Source organism: Salvelinus namaycush, chromosome 18 (assembly GCF_016432855.1).
Source record: "Salvelinus namaycush isolate Seneca chromosome 18, SaNama_1.0, whole genome shotgun sequence".
NCBI classification, from domain to species: Eukaryota; Metazoa; Chordata; class Actinopteri; order Salmoniformes; family Salmonidae; genus Salvelinus; species Salvelinus namaycush.
In genome coordinates, this window is record NC_052324.1 from 14570443 (window position 1) to 14585508 (window position 15066).

Below are 15066 nucleotides of genomic sequence, written 5' to 3' on the forward strand. Positions count from 1 at the left end.
AATGTGGCTTTAGAAAAATGTAGAACATGGTTTTTCACATTCACATTGTGTGCAGTAGGCCTACTTGTGATGATTTGAGGGTTGAATCAGTTGAATGCTTACATTCTTGCTAACCCGAAAGATACTGAAAATGTTCAAATACACATAATATCAAACACAAAATCTAGGTCTACTTATTTGGTCTGGTTTCTTCATTTAAAAATCTCTCAATATACGTGGACATGTCAGAAGTGTGCGTGTGTTCCATCAAAGTATGCCTCCCCATAAAACCATGCCGCCCATCTTTCATGTCCAGAGAACACACTGCAAACAGTGCTCAACGTGTTTGTGAAGACATTAAGTGCTCCTTGGAGGTATGATTTGTTGCACATTGGGATTGTTTCAGGAACCTCCATTGATTTAGGCCTGCTTACTTGTTCTGAAAGAAAATAAACAACGGTGATTATGTATGAACCGGGGGAGCGTCATTGTCCAGAGTGTTACAACAATATATTCAACTGTATCAATTCAGGGGAGTGTCACTTTCCCAGACTCCACCTGCAAGCCATCCATGCAGCTCTGTAATGGCACAGCATGGGATTGTCAGTAACAGGCTTCTGCTGTCTCCTTCAGTCCCTCTATATTATGAAGGAGAATATTCATGCAATTAACTGTAACCTATGATCCTACTGTAATACATTCAAATAGAATAGATGATTCTCTCTTTTCTGTTTAGTCATTCTGTAGCCTCGGAAATCCCAGATCTATGCTGGAACATGGTTCACATTGTGGGAGGCAACCCATCTGCCTAGAGAGACTAATCATTCTACACTGCATCAATTTCTTTGTGTTTGCTTCTTCAGCTGCTGCTCTAAGGACTTACTGTAAATCAAACTAAATTATGAAGTGTGTTAAGATTGGCTGTAACCTCAGATAATAGGAAAGTTCGCCGATGGCGATGTATCACCTGCTGCATCCTGTGCTGTTCTGTGGATGTATGAGATGAGGTGCAGCGACAAGACCATGTTCCTGTTGCCCTGCCTTTCCGGTAGGTAGAATACATCGGTCCATGTTCCACACAGAAAATAAGTGTTCAGTACCCCACCTCAAAAACATCAACCTGCACTACACATGCTGAAGCCATCACAGTCACTGAATAGGCCCCAGTGGACAGTCCATGGGGCAGTACGTCGAGGACAGACTACATGTGTCGTTGGGTCTGTGTGAACGCGTGTGTAAGATGAGGAGGGGTTATTTGAGGACGTTATTTATTTGTGCGCTCAGTGCATAGAGGGGAATTATCAGCATTAAGGAGGAGTCCTATTGTTGCACTTGGAAAACAAGTAAACTTGAACAACATCTTCTAGTCTGTCCGTCTTTCAGTATCTAACAGGTAAACTAGGCTCTTGAAGCGTTACATCATTATTTGAGGTGACAGGGGAGAGATGGGATTCAGAAGATGTTACGTTTTATAGATTCTCTCATCATGATAGCTATTTTCTCTAATGCCTATTCGTGTAGGCTACGGTATTTGCTTTGTTCTGAGTGGGTGAAACAAACAGCCCCATCGCATGGTTAATACCAGTTATCACATATTGCCATGGCACAATCAATCTATTACTAGTCTAGTCCAAAACTGTTATACTAGTCTAGTACAGGATTTGGAATAGCTTCCAGCTCAGTTTAACTGAAAAGTATCCCATTAAAGTTGGCCTCTATATCAAGAAATGTTTCTGACCAGATGTCTATGTCCCCTTCAGCATAATGTGGAACAAGGCTCACTAAAGTATGTTGATCTTTCCTGTGCAGTTGAGGTAAACTCACACCCCTCTGTATCGTTCGAGGGTTTTCCCCTGATGGTGTCGATTACAGACGTCCTGCACACACACACACACACACACACACACACACACACACACACACACACACACACACACACACACACACACACACACACACACACACACACACACACACACACACACACACAGCCTGACAGAATGACAGATGCTCTGCTTGGCATGTTCGCTGAAAGAAAATGTTTGGGGAAGGAGGCAGCGAAGCCCAAACCCAACACTGGGACCTTATCTTGTTTCTGTAGGACCTCTGCCACTGTGGGCTTGTTTCACCATAGAACACACTGATAAACATTGTGGAATTGAAAATGATGGGTGAACCAATGGGTGTTGGCAGTTTATTATATTCATATTTCCATTGGTCAGTTATTGTGCTTCTACACCTGCATTTGGGGTTTTAGGCTGGGTTTCTGTACGGCACTTTGAGATATCAGCTGATGTAAGTGTAACGGCTGTCGTCTTCCTCGTCTGAGGAGGATAAGTTAGAAGGATCGGAGGACCAATGCGCAGCGTGGTAATTGTTCATCTTGTTTTAATAAAGGTGAACTCTCAAAATACAAAACAACAAAAGTGACAACCGAAACAGTTCTATCTGGTGCAGACACACAAAGACTGAAAACAACCACCCACAAAACCCAACACAAAACAGGCTACCTAAATATGGTTCCCAATCAGGGACAACGATTGACAGCTGCCTCTGATTGAGAACCATATCAGGCCAAACACAGAAATAGCAAAACATAGAAATACAAACATAGACTGCCCACCCCAACTCACGCCCTGACCATACTAAATAAAGACAAAACAAAGGAAATAAAGGTCAGAACGTGACAGTAAGAAGGGCTTTATAAGTACATATGATTTGATTTGATTGTAGAGCAAGAAAATACAAGTTTGTTCTTGCTTACTTTACATCTATTAATTCAATATATTTCAGTCAGCCCCCTTTTGGATACTTTTTTGGGTAAACACCGCAGCTCATATACAGCTTTCTCTATATTTTTGGTTTGGTGCGGAGATTCCTGAAACCCTTTATTGTAATGGGAATGACTCAAAAATGATCTCTGATAAGTAAGCTAACGGGTGGACACATGTTGCCTTGATAATGACATATTGAATTGTGACCTGGTACAGGTGATGGCCCATGGTTGTCAATCCCCATGAGGAGTTTACTGTGACGCTGGGCTGGCGCTACGCTCAGAATAAAAACCTCTAGTTGAGGTTGCATACACCTTACATCAAACAAAGGAAATAACACTTTACACCAACTTTCTCTCTGAATCATTGTTGTACTGTAAGTGGAAAAACAAAAACTCTACAGTCATTAGACAAACAAGTTTATTTGAAGTACAGACCAGGAGAAATGGTGGGTTTTTCAGAACTTAGGCTCCATATGACAGCAATTTAAAGGCATTGTGTATCTTGGCCTGAGTCGGGAGCCCATGATGGATGACAGCAGAGAAAATCACCAGCCGCTGGCTCCAACACAGACATGCAAATTGCTTTCAGCTGATTGCTTTATTTTAGTTGATATTTATCAAGTGGATTACAGTATGCCTCCGTGTTTATGACTAGGAAGCAGCCGATAGGTTGGAGCTGAGCAGCAAGGAGAGTTCATGTTTTTTTCTCTGAAGGATGTAAAATATACAGGCTGTAAGGGGACTCTGTAAATATGGTAATGGATTGTCCACTCGTTTCGGGGGTCGTGTGCAGGTAGGTGTCCAGGTGACTGACTGACAGACTGACTGACTGTCAACCGCTGTGGTAAACATTGACACAGTTATTGTATTGCAGAAATCCTGCCTTTGGGAAACATGCCAGTCCCATCCCTAACCCCAGTCCCATCCCTAACCCCATCCCTAACCCCAGCCCCAGTCCTAGCCCCAGCCCTAACCCCAGACCCATTTCTAACCTCAGCCCTAACTCCAGCCCCAGCCCCAGCCCTAACCCCATCCCTAACCCCAGCCCCAGCCCTAATCCCAGCCCCAGTTCTAACCTCAGCCCTAACCCCAGCCCCAGCCCTAACCCCATCCCTAACCCCAGCCCCAGTCCTAACCCCCAGCCCCAGTTCTAACCTCAGCCCTAACCCCAGCCCCAGCCCTAACCCCAGCCCCAGCCCTAACCCCAGCCCCATTTCTAACCTCAGCCCCAGCCACAGATACGTGTGGAGTGGGGTTGGGGTCAGGGGTCAGCTATTTACACAATCAGGTAACTAGCTAGAGGAGGAAAATGGTTTCCTTCCGACACTTACCTACAGTGACCCGATCAATTCACAGTGAAACAAGCCCTAATCAGAAGAAAAAGCCCTTGGGTCCAGAATACACCCTGGCACTGAGCAATCCCCCTCAAAACAGGGCGTCTTTGAGTTCAAGTGTTTAAACTGTCAGATCATATCGGCTCAACTTGGAGATTATTTGTGCAGCAGGCCATTGTATGTTTGTTTTAATGCCGGCTGCAATATCCTGCTCCTCCTGTTGATCCTAACAACTCAGAGTGTATCCAATCTAGCACTGTCAAGGAGAGGTGGCCGAGGCTTGCCACTCGTATACTCTAAACAACCAGAGGGAATACTCAAGGTGGGACAGGAAGGAGAGGAGTATTTATAAGAGTGGGACTGGATAGAGTCTGTAACCTGGACCAAAGTCAGAGTCATTTCTCCTCCACAGCAGTTGGGTTTCAATGAGTCCCCCTGCTCATTCGCCACTGTTGAGAAGGAGACGAAACATGTGATACAAGTCTACACCCTTCAACTGCCCAGCACAAGGATAGATATAGACAATTGAACATTTATCAGGGACTGAGGGGCAAAGACTTTAGTTGACAGGCCATACACTCCCGGTGTAGAATTTTGGACACATCATCAAGTGACATAACCCACAGAGTAGACAACCAAAGTGCTACAGCAAATGAGCAACTCATGTGCTCCTGTGTGTATTCTGTTTTGATGCACACTGAGCAGAGAAAATCCCTAAAGGACTCCTTCACTAATTGCCTTTGAACGCCTAAACCCAGGCTCTTACGGCACGGCCCCTGTCCTGGAGCTCACTTTGACTACATTATAATGAGGGCCCTCTGTGTTTTCTTGCAGTGAACTGTGCCAACTTTCTGACAGATGATAAATGCGCACAATACTGGCTCGTCAGTCAGCCTACAGATCATTTCACACTACACACCGCAGGGGGGGGGCTACTACTAGCAGCACTATATTTTGTTTGGTGACGATATACTCTTAGGCTATACGTTGACTAGACTTCCTGTCTATAAAATACATTTTGGATTGTCACTTGTGTTGTAGACATCATTATGCATGTCAACATACATTGAGTGCACAAAACATTAGGGACACCCCCTTTTGCCCTCAGAATAGACTCAATTCGTCGGAACATGGACTCTACAATGTGTCGAAAGCGTTCCACAGGGATGCTGGCCCCTGTTGACTCCAAAGCGTCCCACAGTTGTGTCAAGTTGGCTGGATGTCCTTTGGGTGGTGGGCCATTCTTGATACACACAGTAAACTGTTGAACGTGAAAAACCCAGCAGCGTTGCAGTTCTTGACACACTCAAACCGCTGTGCCTGGAACCTACTACGATACCCCGTTCAAAGGTACTTAAATATTTTGTCTTCCCCATTCACCCTCTGAATGGCATACATACCCAATCCGTGTCTGAATTGTCTCAAGGTTTAAAAATCCTTCTTTAACCTGTCTCCTACCCATCATCTACACTGATGGAAGTAGAATTAAGGTGATATCAATAAGGGATCATAGCTTTCACCTGGATTCACCTGGCCAGTCTGTCATGGAAAGAGCAGGTGTTCCTATTGTTTTGTACACTCAATGTATATAAAGCAGGTAAACCTATATAAACTCAAGTTGATCCTATTACAAACTCACAAAGAACCGAAATGGGGAGAGGGCACCTTATGCAGTCGGAGACCACCTACTACACTATCGAAATCCCACACCACATCTCCAAAGAGGGCCATCAACGTACTTCTGCCCCCCCCCCCCCCCAAAAAAAAAGGGAAGAACTTATTTTGAATCAGCTGCTTCTCCTCAAAGTTGTTACAAATGAGATTCGGAGGGCCTCTTAGAGCACCAGCGCAGTGTGGCTCTGTCGTAAACCCCATCTGAGATAATACATGATGCTCCCCACCACTACCAGAAACCATCAGTTAAAACTGAAGAGTCAGTCCACTCGGTTCTCTCACCAACTGGACAGGAAGTCTGCTAATCTGAAACCTGATCCAGGGGGAAGGAAGGACTCAGGAACCAGCCTTCAGTGCTTTCACCAATCATATTCATCACCAGGCCGGGCCGCCTGGGTCCAGACTCATTAAGCTACGCTGCTGCTCTTAACTAAACATCTATTCCATAAAATAAATGCTTCCAGGTTACTCAGTCACAGTCAGAGCCCAGGTCAGAGACCTATCACGCATCTGATCTCAATTACTGCTGCTTGGGAGACCTATAAGAGCTTTTATATGAGCCAAATAGTGCAGTGCGGCCATTTTAACCAATAGCGAGATTATAGCCCTATTCAGATACGGTATGAGCATTTTTTTCATGCATCTTGAAAAGGGGGAAATTATTATTTGATAATTGGTTCCCGGTGCTTTTTCATTCCTTTTTATATCCATCACGAGATGATTGTGATTTTGCGGCTGCGAGCTCAATTTGCAGAAACATCAGACATAGTCAAGTTCAGACGGATTGTTCTGAGGTGAATAGAATAGAAACATTCTTATTCTATGGTGGGTACTATATAATCACAATCCGGAGGGAACTGTATTGGCACAGCTTAATTGGAAATCAATTAGTTTAGCTCGCAATACTCCAGTGGTCAGATTTAAAATCCCCATTTTGTGAAAAGCCTAAAAAGAGAAAAGCTGCTTAACATGTGTATCTTCTCCCTGGTGGAGAGGCAGCCATTTTCAGAGTGGATGTATTACTGACACAGTCTTGGGCTCTTGGACATGAAGGATACAGGACCAGCTGGGTCTCCTCTCTCTCCTGCAGTCTCTGGGCTGCAAAGTGACACAGCTACCCCTCCCCCTTTCTCTCTTTCTCTCCCCCTCTTTTGCTCTCTCCCCTACTCTCTCGCTCTCTCTTTCTATCTCTCTCTCCCTCAGAACATACCAAGTTAATTTGGCAGACTCAAGAGGGTTGGGATGATTAGCTCATGCTCAGTGGCGGTGGGGGGGGCAGTGCCCCTGTGACAACAATTTTGGACCCCCTTGTGGTCCCCCTAAATGTGGAGTATGAAATAATTTTTACATAACTAATTTTTGCTATCGTTCTTTTTTTACATCCGTTATTAGACAGTGGCAACAATGATAATTATGAACATGGTCTTTTGCCTGCTAATGCCTGCAATGCAGTGAAGAAAACGATGACAACAATAATGTCTAATGTAACTGGCCCCTCTAACAGTACAACTGGCCCCAGCTTGCCCCCCCAGTTGAAATGGTCTAGAACCGCTCATGCTCATGCTTGAGCTCCATTGAAACACAAGACCATAGTTAGATAGAGGACTCTATATGGATAAAACCCATTTTGGCATAGACGTTGCCATTGACGGCTCCCACTATTTTAAAGTAGTCAACTGGTTGGGACTTCCTATGGGTTAAGGAAGGATCACATGATTCCATCCGGTCATCATGAGGGATCAGGCAATGAATTATACCCGTGAACAAATGTTCCATGACTGTAGGTTGCAGTAAATTGCCAACCTTGGCTTTATACCTGTTCAAACAACACACTCTAGGTGGCAGTATGCACCCTTTCATAGAAGTTGTTGAAGAAGAAAATTGACCACTTCAAAATGGAGATTTCCTCAATGGTGCTGCCCTTGCGCTCACAGACGCCATAATGGGACATATCTAAAGATGCTCTCTCGATCATTCTCTATGGCCAAGACCGACTATGCTGATGATTACTTTTTAAAGTAAAAAAGACCACCTCTCCCTCTATTGGATTATTGTAGTTTATCGAGGGATGCATTTTAATAGTCTGAAGTATTTTTGTCTCCTTTTCTTAACCTGCACTGATGTGAAAGAAATCAAATCAAATCAAGTTTATTTTATATAGCCCTTCGTACATCAGCTAATATCTCGAAGTGCTGTACAGAAACCCAGCCTAAAACCCCAAACAGCAAGCAATGCAGGTGTAGAAGCACTTTTCATAGCCGATCATTAAGAGTTGAAAACAGCAGGTCTGGGACAGGTAGGGGTTCCATAACCGCAGGCAGAACAGTTGAAACTGGAATAGCAGCAAGGCCAGGTGGACTGGGGACAGCAAGGAGTCATCATGCCCGGTAGTCCTGACGTATGGTCCTAGGGCTCAGGTCCTCCGAGAGAGAGAAAGAAAGAGAGAAGGAGAGAATTAGAGAGAGCCAAGATTTTCAAAATGTTCATAAATGACAAGCATGGTCAAATAATAATCAGGAATAAATGTCAGTTGGCTTTTCATAGCCGATCATTAAGAGTTGAAAGCAGCAGGTCTGGGACAGGTAGGGGTTCCATAACCGCAGGCAGAACAGTTGAAACTGGAACAGCAGCAAGGCCAGGTGGACTGGGGACAGCAAGGAGTCATCATGCCCGGTAGTCCTGACGTATGGTCCTAGGGCTCAGGTTCTCCGAGAGAGAGAAAGAAAGAGAGAAGGAGAGAATTAGAGAGAGCATACTTAAATTCACACAGGACACTGGATAAGACAGGAGAAGCACTCCAGATATAACCAACTGACCCTAGCCCCCCGACACATAAACTACTGCAGCATAAATACTGGAGGCTGAGACAGGAGGGGTCAGGAGACACTGTGGCCCCATCCGATGATACCCCCGGACAGGGCCAAACAGGAAGGATATAACCCCACCCACTTTGCCAAAGCACAGCCCCCGCACCACTAGAGGGATATCTTCAACCACCAACTTACAATCCTGAGACAAGGCCGAGTATAGCCCACAAAGATCTCCACCACAGCACAAACCAAGGGGGGGCGCCAACCCAGACAGGAAGATCACGTCAGTAACTCAACCCACTCAAGTGACGCACCCCTCCTAGGGACGGCATGAAAGAGCACCAGTAAGCCAGTGACTCAGCCCCTGTAATAGGGTTAGAGGCAGAGAATCCCAGTGGAGAGAGGGGAACCGGCCAGGCAGAGACAGCAAGGGCGGTTCGTTGCTCCAGAGCCTTTCCGTTCACCTTCACACTCCTGGGCCAGACTACACTCAATCATATGACCTACTGAAGAGATAAGTCTTCAGTAAAGACTTAAAGGTTGAGACCGAGTCTGCGTCTCTCACATGGGTAGGCAGACCGTTCCATAAAAATGGAGATCTATAGGAGAAAGCCCTGCCTCCAGCTGTTTGCTTAGAAATTCTAGGGACAATTAGGAGGCCGGCGTCTTGTGACCGTAGCGTACGTGTAGGTATGTACGGCAGGACCAACTCGGAAAGATAGGTAGGAGCAAGCCCATGTAACGCTTTATAGGTTAACAGTAAAACCTTGAAATCAGCCCTTGCTCCTGAAGCAACTATATACACACACAAGCCATTTTCATTCATGTCTATCTCAGTTGCATTATGCCGACATGGCGGCACACATTAAATAACATGTTTGTAATACTTATCTGTGTATTTGTTAGCACTGCTCACATAATCCATGCACTTTATTCCATGGTCATATAGCACAAATTTGTAGTAGGGAAAGGCCTACAAACACATTAATTTTGCCCAGCACATAATTTTTATGTTTTATCATTACATATTTATCATTATATGTGTGTACAATTAAACTATCTCAATTAAATACATGTTTTATATTAGCTAATTATGTCATTAGCTTGAACACACAGGTTGACCAGGGGTGTTCTGGTCAGCGTCTCAAATGGAACCCTATATTCCCTAAAAGCACTACTTTTTTACCAGGGCCCATAGGTAATAGGGTGCCCTTTGGGACGCAACCCTGGTTTCGAGGTCACCCCTCCAAGGTCACACCACAGGAAAACATTTGTTGGCATAAAGTGACCTCATCACTTTATATCCAGATATTTAACTGTAAAGGCATTTCTTTGTCCCAAAGTTTAACTTATGAGTAACAACTCAAAAGGAAAGTTGTATAACCAAACATTGAACAAGTCTCTCAGTTTTGTAAAAGTAATTCCAATACATTGTTTGAACTGAGGCGGGAGATTCCAAGGAGGTGTATACAGGGTTCTTCAGTCATGTGGGTTTTTAGGGCAGACTACATCCCGAAATGGTGTATTGCAGCCCACTACTGGATGTGGAAAAATGAAAGGTAACGGAATGCATAACCGGGGACCTGAGAGGAAAGAACTTCTCCAGCTCTGTGTAACTCCTCGCCTATGACATCCTTCAATCCCAAAAAGCGTGGTGCAATGTTTTTTTTAAATAAAAAAATCCTGCAATGTAAATTCCCACCCTAAATGGTGACTCCACAAGTACTGCTGCCTCCGTTCCGATCCTTTCAAGCCTTACTGCTGGGCCACCTTACAATGACGACGAAAACGACGATAATGAGGAAGATAATGATGAATTTTGTGTTGTGTAATTTGTAACATTCAAGGATATTACAATTGCAAGAAAAGCAAGTATCCGTACTAGTATCTACAAAATGAACGGTAATGCTCATAGAACAACCAATAGATGGAGCCAGTAAGCTACACTGCACACTACCCAAGGTGCTTAGAATGCACCAGAGACACTCTATATAACGATGAGATGGTCTTGTCGCTGTTCCAAAGGTGGGAGAGCAGGCGTTCTGCTTATCAGTCTGCCCCCTCAGATTTGCCGTGTTAAAAGAATACATAGTATATAAAAAATATATAAAAAACATTTAAAAAAATATATGTATATTTAAATACATGTTTTAAATTTTTTTTTTTTTATATTTTTGGAACAACGACAAGACCATATACAGTATATACAGTACCAGTCAAAAGTTTGGACACACCTACTCATTCAAGGGTTTTTCTTTATTTTTACTATTTTCTACATTGTAGAATAATAGTGAAGACGTCAGAACTATGAACTAACACATATGGAATCATCTAGTAACCAAAAAAGTGTTAAACAAATCAAAATACACTGCTCAAAAAAATAAAGGGAACACTTAAACAACACAATGTAACTCCAAGTCAATCACACTTCTGTGAAATCAAACTGTCCACTTAGGAAGCAACACTGATTGACAATAAATTTCACATGCTGTTGTGCAAATGGAATAGACAACAGGTGGAAATTATAGGCAATTAGCAAGACACCCCCAATAAAGGAGTGGTTCTGCAGGTGGTGACCACAGACCACTTCTCAGTTCCTATGCTTCCTGGCTGATGTTTTGGTCACTTTTGAATGCTGGCGGTGCTTTCACTCTAGTGGTAGCATGAGACGGAGTCTACAACCCACACAAGTGGCTCAGGTAGTGCAGCTCATCCAGGATGGCACATCAATGTGAGGTGTGGCAAGAAGGTTTGCTGTGTCTGTCAGCGTAGTGTCCAGAGCATGGAGGCGCTACCAGTTGACAGGCTAGTACATTAGGAGACGTGCAGGACAGTGCAGGAGGCCGTAGGAGGGCAACAACCCAGCAGCAGGACCGCTACCTCCGCCTTTGTGCAAGGAGGAGAAGGAGGAGCACTGCCAGAGCCCTGAAAATGACCTCCAGCAGGCCACAAATGTGCATGTGTCTGCTCAAACGGTCAGAAACAGACTCCATGAGGGTGGTATGAGGGCCCGACGTCCACAGGTGGGGGTTGTGCTTACAGCCCAACACCGTGCAGGACGTTTGGCATTTGTCAGAGAACACCAAGATTGGCAAATTCGCCACTGGCGCCCTGTGCTCTTCACAGATGAACGCAGGTTCACACTGAGCACATGTGACAGACGTGACAGAGTCTGGAGACGCCGTGGAGAACGTTCTGCTGCCTGCAACATCCTCCAGCATGACCGGTTTGGCGGTGGGTCAGTCATGGTGTGGGGTGGCATTTCTTTGGGGGGCCGCACAGCCCTCCATGTGCTCGCCAGAGGTAGCCTGACTGCCATTAGGTACCGAGATGAGATCCTCAGACCCTTTGTGAGACCATATGCTGGTGCGATTGACCCTGGGTTCCTCCTAATGCAAGACAATGCTAGACCTCATGTGGCTGGAGTGTGTCAGCAGTTCCTGCAAGAGGAAGGCATTGATGCTATGGACTGGCCCGCCCGTTCCCCAGACCTGAATCCAATTGAGCACATCTGGGACATCATGTCTCGCTCCATCCACCAACGCCACGTTGCACCACAGACTGTCCAGGAGTTGGCGGATGCTTTAGTCCAGATCTGGAGGAGATCCCTCAGGAGACCATCCGCCACCTCATCAGGAGCATGCCCAGGCGTTGTAGGGAGGTCATACAGGCACGTGGAGGCCACACACACTACTGAGCCTCATTTTGACTTGTTTTAAGGACATTACATCAAAGTTGGATCAGCCTGTAGTGTGGTTTTCCACTTTAATTTTGAGTGTGACTCCAAATCCAGACCTCCATGGGTTGATAAATTTGATTTCCATTGATAATTTTTGTGTGATTTTGTTGTCAGCACATTCAACTATGTAAAGAAAAAAGTATTTAATAAGAATATTTCATTCATTCAGATCTAGGATGTGTTATTTTAGTGTTTCCTTTTTTTTTTGAGCAGTGTATATATTCTTCAAAGTAGCCATCCTTTGCCTTGAAGACAGCTTTGCACACTCTTGGCATTCTCTCAACCAGCTTCACCTAGGATGCTTTTCCAACAGTCTTGAATGAGTTCCCACATATGCTGAACACTTCTTGACTGCTTTTCCTTCACTCTGCGGTCAAACTCATCCCAAGCCATCTGAATTGGGTTGAGGTCAGGTGATTGTGGAGGCCAGGTTATCTGATGCAGCACTCCATCACTCTCCTTTTTGGTAAAATAGCCTTTTCACAGCCTGGAGGTGTGTTGGGTTATTGTCCTGTTGAAAAACAAATGATAGTCCCACTAAGCGCAAACCAGATGGGATGGAGAATCGCTGCAGAATGCTGTGGTAGCCATGCTGGTTAAGTGTGCCTTGAATTCTAAATAAATCACTGACAGTGTCACCAGCAAAGCACCCCCACACCATTATACCTCCTCCTCCATGCTTCACTGTGGGAACCACACATGTGGAGATCATCTGTTCACCTACTCTGCGTCTCAAATAGACACAGCAGTTGGAACCAAAAATCTCAAATTTGGACTCATCAGACCAAAGGACAGATTTCCACCGGTCTAATGTGCATTGCTTGTGTTTCTTGGCCTATGCAAGTCTCTTCTTCTTATTGGTGTCATTTAGTAGGGGTTTCTTTGGAGCATTTCGACCATGAAGGCCTGATTCACGCAGTCTCCTCTGAACAGTTGATGTTGAGATGTGTCTGTTACTTGAACTCTTTGAAGCATTTATTTGGGCTGCAATCTGAGGTGCAGTTAACTCTAATTAACTTATCCTCTACAGCAGAGGTAACTCTGGGTCTTCCTCTCCTGTGGCGGTCCTCATGGGAGCCAGTTTCATCATAGCGCTTGATGGTTTTTGCAACTGAACTTGAAGAAACTTTCAAAGTTCTTGAATTTTTCTGTATTGACTGACCTTCATGTCCTAAGATAATGATGGACTGTTATTTCTCTTTGCTTATTTGAGCTGTTCTTGCCATCATATGGACTTGGTCTTTTACCAAATAGGTCTATATTCTGTATACCATCCTACCTTATCACAAAACAACTGAATGGCTCAAACTCATTAAGGAAAGAATTTCCACAAATTAACTTTTAAGGCACACCTGTTAATTAAAATGCATTCCAGGTGACTACCTCATGAAGCTGGTTGAGAGAATGTCAAGAGTGTGCAAAGCTGTCAAGGAAAAGGGTGGCTACTTTGAAGGATCTAAAATCTATTTGATTTGTTTAACCCTTTTTTGGTTATTACATGATTCCACATGTATTATTTCATAGTTTTTATGTCTTCACTATTATTCTACAAGTTAGAAAATAGTAAAAATAAAGAAAAACCCTTGAATGAGTAGATGTCCACACTTTTGACTGGTACTGTATATGTATTTATATATTCTATTAGGTTCCCAATCTCCCAACCTCATAACTAGCTACCAAGACTTCATTTCAGGCTATCAATCAAGTTAGAGTTGATTGCCATGTTACAAGCTCATGCCTGCTTGCAAGGTTGGTAGACTTCAGAAAAGCAAGCAAAAACGAAATGTACTGAATACGACTCACATTAGTTTCAATCTTTTACCCAGATTTTAGCAGGTATGCAGAGAAGTATATGCAGTTTATTTAAAAAAAGAACCAGTCATAAGAATACAGGCAGCTCAAGAGTTATGCTTAGATATACAGAAAAATAGACACCTTTTTTTTTTTACATAGAATTGGGCATAATGATTACAGCTCTAGTGTGCAGGAAAAAGCTGCTTGAAAAATTCTAAATTCTCCATCTTAACGATGTGGGGCCTAGCCCCCTCCGTTCCACTCCCCAGCCATCCTCACATACTTTGTTCCCACTCAGATTTTTGGGTGCATGATGCCCCTGCTTATAGCTGTATTCCCGCGTGGATAGATTTTGACAGGAAGGGACACTCTCGCTGGCAGGCGGGAGGAGGCAAGATCAGGTGGGAACATTCTAGCCAATCAGAGGGCAGATACACATGTGCACAGCAGACACAACTCCGATATAAAATAATTTTCTCAAAGTTGCAGAGGCCAATTGCGTCCACTAATATCAGTACATTTGTAACCTAAACATGACGTAACTTCTATTCTATCAAATACGCCTCACTTAACAAATTACCAATTACATTTTTTGAAGACCAAATTCAAAACTCTCAGACCTCCATACAAAACATCTCCACTTGTTCTGCTTATCGTTGTCTTTTTGAAGGGAGTGGATGCTCTTCCTTTGCCTCTTCCTTATATGCGCAACTGCATCAAGTCCAATGTGATTCTGTCCTCCCAGACCGTTCGCCTTGAGAAGGATTAGAAGGGTTATTAAATGGGGCGAATGGAGGGGTGTTGTTTTTTTGTGAGGGCTAATAGTTGGCAGGCTAATTTTCCTTTTCCCCAATTCTGTATTACCGGAAAGTAATTTAGGTAGGCCGTGACTGGCCTCACACTCCAGTACAGTAGGTGGCGGTGTAAGCACCTCAAAGTTGGATGCGATCCGCAAACCCA